We start from the raw sequence: 8357 nt of genomic DNA, 5'->3' as shown, positions 1-8357 counted from the left end.
AAAATAAAAGCAGAAGATGCCTGCAGCTTGCCAGGGAGTGCTGGAGACACTTCAAGGGCATAGGGCCTACTGCAAATGGGCAAGTTAGATGGTCCCAGCCTCACCAGATTTCTGAGGAGCTTCTGAAATCAGATCTAGTTGAATTAATCAATCTGGCTAAAAAATCCCTCTGAAGAAATGATCACACTGATCTGGGATGGTCTGGCAGAACAGGGCCAGGCACCTGCTTGCCAGTATGAGGATGGGTACAGGAACAGCAGCTGGAGGAGAGCTGGAGTGGCACCAAGCCATGAATCTGGGTAAAATGCAGCCAAGGCACAAATTCAGTTTAAGAAAGAAATTGGGACTCGGCCTGCAGGGCTGTATTCAGCCAGACATCAATGTCACTACTTGGTGCCTCCCGCTCTCCATTGTACAGTGCCTTATTCAGATCACTGGAGGCTTTGAGAGGTGCCTCGCTTATTAAACTGGGTCAGGGACATAAAGCGCTGCTCAGCCACCTGGGGATAGTCCCAAGACTCCGAGGAGGCCTGTGGCTGGATTGCCCTCTCTTTCCTGGCCCTGGCATTGCCGTGACTGCAGACTGATTCCCCCCATGCCCTGTGCTGGCACTGCCCCCTTTGTCCTGAAGTGCAGCTGCTCCTACCTCGCACCGCTGCACAAGGGAAGATCCCTCCTCACCTGGGCAAAGATAAATGGCACCGCTCCAAAGAGCGTGTGCACTCACATGGGGAATCGAGGAATAAAAACCAATAGAAGAAAGTGAATTATAAAAACCAGTAGAGTAATATCTCTTGACATGTTCCTTTCTACCATGCAGTAAGTACAGAACCTGCCACTCTATTTTACCATGGGACTTAATGCATTGATCGGATTAGCAACTTCGGCCTGTGTGTTCCATCTCCCTATCTCCCCTCTACCCTATTTTTTTTTAAAGACAATGCATTCATTCCCTTGTTTCTCAATTTATTGTCTGAAAGAAATATTTACTAAGCAAATGTGGAATGCATCTGAATGCTTTGCAGAGCTGCCAAGAGGTCAAAGGTCTAGAATAAAAATGATGCTGAAACAATAATTAATTAGCTGACATTCTCTTAGCAAATTTGCTTTGGGAAAAGCTATGGTAAATCAAGACAACAGGACAAAGTGACAGAAAAAATGAGTAATGACGGAAAGAGGGATAGGAAGAAAAAAATCCGCATGGGTAGATTTATTCGCTTTGGAAAATGATCCAATCTTTCTCAGCCATTGTTCTGGCCCCTAAACAAAAATCTTCTCCAATAAATAATTTCAAGCTGTTTTCAGTGACTAAACCACAAAATGTTCCATCCTGAATAAATTCTATTTACTGCATGCAAAACCGATTAGCATACTTCCAATGCATTTATAGGACTTCTGGTCTGCAGAGGCCATCTGTTCGGGGGAATTTCTGGAATAGCAGTATCATCTCTACAGCAGGACTAGCAAGAGGCCTGAAAGCACCATACTCTACACAGCTGTATAGATTATTTGGGAGCTGATTGGGCAAAAAAGAATTCGTGTGACTCAGTGGGCAAACATGTCATGTCTGCCTGGGCGGGGAACCTGCCTTCGCTTTTGCATAGGCAAGGAGGAGAGGAAAGGGTGGTGAGGCAAAGCAGTTGCTCTGGCCTCACAAGCATGAATAATAATCCCTCATAAATGGGTCTGTTTAAGATGTCATCAATGTCTATTTTTTTCTTTAAGGACCATCTTGTTCCAGCAGAGGTGGTGGTAAATGGTAGGGAGCCGTTTATCCGAAACAGTATCTTGTGATATGGAGCACCATCCCCTCTGCAATGGGAGGGCTGTGGCTCATCACCCCACCAATCTCCCAGAAAAGTAGCTCCAGGCAGAGTAAGGGAGTTTCTGGGAAGAGCTTTGCCTGAACAATTCCAGGGCATTCACCATGGCTGGTTTGCTCTTGCAAAGCTGATCTCAGCTGGGAGAGGCTCAGACCTCCCGGGTGACTCAGGGAGGCTCTGCTCCTCTCAGCCCCAGGTCCTCTTCCAGAAGAGGCCAACCTCTCTCTGTTGAGTTTGCAGGATCTCAGCTTCAGGATGCTAGAGTTGGCTCATTCTCCCTTCTACTGGCCAATTCTCCCTTCCATGTTAAAGTATCTTCTGTCAAAAACCAAAAATGTTTTGTCCCAAACCACCTGTTGCTTTATAACGTGTTATCAAACCCTGTCTGAAAACAGTATGTGCTGAACCTCCATGGGAATGCACCTGCCTTCCATGCTCCTTCCCTTGGAAACGTGACTCACCTGTCTTCATACCCTGTGTGCACCTCCTGGGACAGGCTGGCAGCATCTAGCGACCAATAAACGTACCGGGGGGAAAAAGAGAGAGAGAGAGAATTGTACTCGTCCCCTAACTGTTCACTGAATTGCAGTGAATTTGCCATGAAATTCCTGCAGATAGGTCATGGATACAGAGGCTGTACTCAGGGCACCGGCCTCAGAGATCTGTCCAGATCTGTATAGTCTGTATTGTGATGATCAGGACTGAAGAGCGCCAGAGGGAAAGGAAACAAAGGGGAGGACCATCAGCATAAGGTCCCAGGATATTTGAGAGTCCCTAACTGTGTCTCCTCCACCACCGCACACTGTTGATTGCACAGCCCGAAACTGGAGAGGAATGGGAGAAGAGAGCACAGTACTGTGATGGCAAAATCCTCTTTCATTGCTGCTGCCCCACGGCAGAAATACCAAGTGCTAACTGGTACCCAAGAGGCTGGCAGCAGGCAGAGCAAAGGACAGGTCTCCAAGTACTGGTGGCTGCATGCTTGTCTGCCGAGGAAACTTTATTCAAGGTCATGCTTTCCCCCTGCCAAGGAAAGCAGAGGTGTCACACAAATGGTCTGGCCCTAGCCAATTCAAATCCCCAGCTTTCCCTGGAAGTGGAAAGCTCAGCAGCTGTTTAAGACACCCTGAGGATGTCTGACCAACGTGCTGCAGGCTTGTTTATAAACTTCCTCCTATGCTTTGTGACAGCAAATGGATGTAATAAATACCATTCTGGGGAAGAAAAGCAAGGAATAGATAAACTTGAACAATGCTCTGCATGGCTATACAAAAACCTGCTGTGATTTGGAAGCTTAGATGTGCCCTAACATACTGCAATTATTAAGCGCCAGGTATTAGGAAAATCGCATCTGTCTGTATTGCGCAGCTGAATTAGCTAGGCTGGTCTCATTACTCAATAAATAGGCAGCTTTCATGTATTTCTCAGATCTACACATGTGGTGATATTTAGAAAGAAGTTGTCAAAAGTATTTTTTCAAAGGTGGTGTTTAGAGCTAATGCAAAGTACTCAGGGGAAAAAGCAATCCAGACTATGTAGGACTAAAGGATGCGATTTGCAAAGCTGCCTCGGGACTTTCTGACATCCTGCTCCTATTCAGGATGAATGTATGAATTGAAAAATGCAGCAAGGGCTTGAACTTCTTTAGATTAGGGGGATGATCCTGCATCTTAGCTCAAAGAAGATTCCTGCAGAAGAGAAGGGGAGTTCTATATGGATTAGGGGCGCAAAGCCAGGCTGACAGGTTGGCTGTGTACATGTTTTTAGGTTTCAATATCCTCATTATGACAATTGCAGATCTTCTGTCTCTCTCCCCACTAGGATTCCCAAAAGCAGCCTATTTTCACCTGAGTAAATATTCTGGTCCTGTCTTCATTTTCACACACCAGCGTTCCAGTTTGTGCTAGAAGCGCACCACGGTAGCAGTACTCTGGGGATGCTGCTCTAATAGATTCACGAGGTTGACTTGTTTAAGTGGGATTTCATTGTATTACACAGAGGATTTTTTCCTAAGGATGTGATTATTCCAGGACTGATCCTACTGCTGTGATATGACCACTTTTGGCACTGTGCATGCATGGCATGGGATTAGTCTTCTGGCACGGTATAAAATGACTTAGGCATGTTGTCTTACTTATTAGCATGTGGGTTTGCAGATCATTTTACAAAGGCAACAGCTGCAACCATTACTCCTACAGTTATGTCATAATTCGGTATGTCAAACACCTCTATATAGTGCAGGCAAGAGGAACATTTATTCGTCTCACTTGTCAATACATTTATTTCCCTCTTCTCATGATTTTCCTTTTTGCAGTAGTAAAACAATCCACTCTCTCCATACGGCCAGCTTTCCTTGGAGCCAATGTGAGGATGCAAAAGGAAAGAACCACAGAAACTATGGAGCTTAGCACCTCGCAGGGCCCTGTACAGGAGGGATTCACACAAATTAACGTTCTGTGTTAACCCTATTCTGTGCACTCTGCTCTGTGCACAGCCTCAGCCATTTACCAGAGTCACATTTGCCACGCTCACTGCCAGCGACTGCAGCTGCCGGGAGCCAGGATCCCCAAGTGCCCGGCTCTGTGTGGAGGCTGGGGAAGGAGCTGGCACAGGCCGCGTACAGCCCCGCAGAGGGAAGCCCTGCTCGCAGCCAGCTCGCTCTGAACCACTGCTCGTGAGCCCAGTAAAACCATGCACCAGCCCCAGCATATGCAAACCCTGCCTGCCACAGGCAGGATGGCTGCCATTCAAATAGAAGCAGTGTACTCGGACAAAAAGGGGAGCCTTGGGATCACAGGGCCTACGCTGGGACTCCAGGAACTTTGGGGAGTGCCGGGACACGAGCTAGTGGCTTCTGGCACTTACACCCCACCCTCAGCCTTTCTCACAGCACCGTCCCCACAGCACAAGCTACCCAGGTTGCAGGCTTAATGGAAAGGGGAACTCGCTGGTAAAAGAAACCCGAGATGACACATTTCTTCAGTTCCTGTTCAAGCAATAAAATCGCAGGTAGTGCCATATGTTCAGTGCGGCCCAGCCTGGGGGGCTAACACAAGGCGATGTCAGAGGCGAGGAGGTGGATATGAAGCTTTCCTCCTGCCCTTTTACAAACTCGGGTTCCCTCAGGAGCTCATAGGCAACCTCTCTGGGCGAGTTCATGCAGCAGCACGGCCCCACCATGGCCCCAGCTCCTCGGGGCCCCCTTCCTGCTGACAACACCCCGCACACAAAGCTCCACCAGGCCGTGCGAGCACATCTTCAGCCGCGTGGGGAAGATGAGCTGGTCCCGGTGTAACACATGACAGCCTTTCCTGAGGCAGCACATCTTGGCCTAAACGGGCCAGGAGCCTTCACAGATGCCACCTGCAGCAGGGCCAAGGATGTGGCAACTGCGTGAGAGCAGCGGTGAGGGGCAGCTGGGGCGGCCTCGTGGTGGCTGCCGCTAGGAGGAGGAAGCTTCCCCGTGAAGAGGCTGCCCCCAGGTCACGTCTGCAACAGGCAGGCACTCTGACTTGGCTTGGGAGGCCTTGAGTCCCTCCTAGCCAGCCCAGCAGAAGTCAGCCAAGCTGGCATTTTGCAGCAGTGCTGGGATCCCCTCCATCCCCCAGCTTATTTTTCTATTTGCTTTGACAGGGGGAAGGAGGGCAGATGGGGGTGGCGGAAGGTGCTCCAGACTGCAACCTGCAGCAGCTGACATTTATATTGTCTTTTAATTAAATAAGCCCCAGACACATGAGTGCATGCAAATTCCCGTGTGCCCTCCTCCTCTTCCTCTTAAAACCTCATTAGGGAAGAACAGCAATCAAATGAGGAATGCAGGGTTGCCTCTCCTACTGTCAGGCTGTTGCCTGCACAGCTTCGCCTGGACACAGGGTCACTGCACAACAATGCAAGGTGGCTACAGCTGAAATAGCAGAAATCCAGTACGATTCTCCTTTTCCTCTGCAATCAGTGTGCAGCTCAGGGGGCAGCAGTCTGTGCATTCACACACTGGGCTGTGTTTTCCAGTTTGGTAACAGCCTGCAGCATCTTTGAGCCCGCGTATCTACTGGAAGGCCCAGGTAATGTAAGGAGAGTTGCATTTGTGTTGCCGCATCCTCTGCTGAATAGCAATGCCTACGAGGCAAGAAACATCTTACTCCCATGCTTCATGGGCTGCTGTTTGCTGCAAGGCACTTTCCTTGCAGATTCAAGGCCTTCTAGGTGTCCAGAGGCCACCCCTTGCTCTACACACAAGTAAACGGGATCCCCAAGATCCACCTCTGCAAGAAGAGGAAAGCTCCACCTGCACAGCCCCTGCAGAGGACACCCCCAACAGCTGACAGTGGCCAGGGGAAGGTGCAAGCAAACAGCAGTGTGTAGGCTCAGGACTCGCCATTATTTCTAGTTACTGTTTTGTCCCGTCTGGAGGCAATTCAGAGCAGTCGTTACATTAAAGTCAGTCTTGGGACCACAGTGGTACAGGTGTAAGCCCTGAGCTAGCTTTGTGGTGAACGTACACAAATACACAAGTGCGTGTATTTGTGGTGTCCTTTGTGCTTCCTGACCAGCGCCACTCATCTGGCTTGTACCTTACTCATGCTTTTGTCTCACGGAGGTTCTTGTGGGGCTGGGCCAAGAGACTAACATCATCCAGGCCCCTCTGCAGGCAGTTCAGACCAAGTCTGTTCTCTTTCTTTCAGCAGGTGTTGCCCCTGCACATGGGAAACCCCCTCACAGGAGATGATGAGCAGCCGGAGGTAGAATAGAAGGATGCTCGCACTAACCTCTGGGGGGTCGGCACAGCGGAGAGAAAGTCCTTGCAATGATCTGCCAGCATTTTTCTTTCCCCACCGGGGATCTCAGGGAAGAAGGCACGGGGTCAGCGCCTCGGCTCTGAGAGGCTCTCCTGCTGGCCCTCCGGAAGCACTTGAGGGCCAGGTGAATTTATTTCCTATTGCTTCGTTTTTCCTTGCAGATCTGACAGCTCATAATACCTCTGGTGCCTGACAGCCTCGCTCTTCCCCAATTGATAAATAATCTCTTTCTGATTTGAGCAACCAAGGAACATCTTGAGCCTGTCACACTGGAGGAGATCCATCAGCCTCTCGTGCCACGAGTGAGGTGTTTGAAAAATGCTGTTTGCGCAGCCATTCTGGGGTATTAATTCCTGGCATCCCACTTTATTTTGATTGTTTCCTAAAGAACAACAACATACTTTAACTCTTTGCAAATGAAGCAGCATTCTGTTGTTATGGTAACTCAAGTTCTAAAAATACTATAAAGGAAAGACCACCTTTAATTGATATCACAAGAAGTTGTTATGGTAACTGGAATTTTAAAAGTAACTAGGTTAAACTCCATTTCTTTTTATCCAGAGCTCTGCATAAACAAATTCTGATTAAAATATCAGGTTTAATTTAATCAGTTAATTAATGTCACTAAATGTCATTTATCTTGTAAGTCTCATTTATATTCAGTGCAAAATTACCTAACTTGCTGAGTTCTAACTATTCTGCCTTCGGTCTGGTATTTTGGAGTTGGATGACTGTACAATTTATTTTTGGTCATGGAGCGGTTAAAAATGAACATGCTGCTTTTAGATCATGTGAACGCTTTTTCCTGTATTTTTCCTGGGTAGCATGGGTTTAATGCCATCAGGTAATCCTGCCATCAGGTAACCCTGCCAGAAAAGTCAAGTGTGTGCGGTCTGAATGGAGGCGCATGCTCTGCTGACTTCTGGAGCTGTCCTAAGCAAACCCCTCTCGAGGCCTTCTCTCCTGCTCTCCCCCCTCCTCCTCAGCGCCCAGACTTTCTGTCTCTGCACACTCCCCCCAGGCCGTCTCACCTCGCCCTTCTTCCCAGATCGCTCTCTCCTCCCTTTGCTGTCAGAACTGGCTCATCACTCTCCAGCCTAATCCCCTAGGTCGGCAGTGTCACTTCCTTCACTGGGGGTGTATTTTCTGCCTGTCTCTCCATCGCACTGTCTCTGCCACTTGCATCAGTACGTCTCCTTTGCTCACTCTTGCTCTCTTTGAGCTTCCCAGGCTCTCCCAAGCCTGCCTCCCATGTACCCCGATTTGCCATGACCAAACCCAGCTCTCTGCCCACTGCACTGGCAAGCACCTCTGTAACTTGTTTGTACCTTTTAACCAAATTTAATCTTCTTGTCCTTGCTTTCCACGATCTGAACTGCACAGCTCCTGGTTGCCTCTCAATCCTCTGTTCATTTTTCACAGATTAGTAGAGTGAAAGGCCAGGGAAGGTTCATTATGATCATTTAGCCTAACAGGCCACAGAATTTCATCCAGGAATTTCTGTGTCGAACCTGTAACTTCTGTTTGAGCGATGAGCGTGTCTTTTACAAAGACACCTAGTCTTGATTAAAAGACTGCAGCTAGTGGAGAACATACTACATCCCTAGATAGCTTGACCTAAAGATTTAACCCTCCCCGTTAAAAATAAATGCATCATATCTTTCATCCAAATGTGTCTAGCCTCAGCTGACAGCCCTTGGACCTCTCCATGGACTTCAACATTTGAACAGTTCACCTC

General features: G+C 48.4%; 1 long non-coding RNA gene across 1 annotated transcript; it reads left to right on the top strand.

The window, feature by feature from the left end:
- Nucleotides 1–5496: 5496 nt before the first annotated feature.
- LOC110352192 (uncharacterized) lies at nt 5497–7411 on the top strand. Its single transcript, XR_002400788.4, has 2 exons — nt 5497–5884; nt 6509–7411. It is a non-coding gene; the product is annotated as an uncharacterized lncRNA (long non-coding RNA).
- Nucleotides 7412–8357: the final 946 nt, after the last annotated feature.

Source organism: Anas platyrhynchos, chromosome 7 (assembly GCF_047663525.1).
Source record: "Anas platyrhynchos isolate ZD024472 breed Pekin duck chromosome 7, IASCAAS_PekinDuck_T2T, whole genome shotgun sequence".
NCBI classification, from domain to species: Eukaryota; Metazoa; Chordata; class Aves; order Anseriformes; family Anatidae; genus Anas; species Anas platyrhynchos.
The sequence above is the reverse complement of the archived record's forward strand: the minus strand, read 5'-3'. Positions and strand labels throughout refer to the sequence as shown.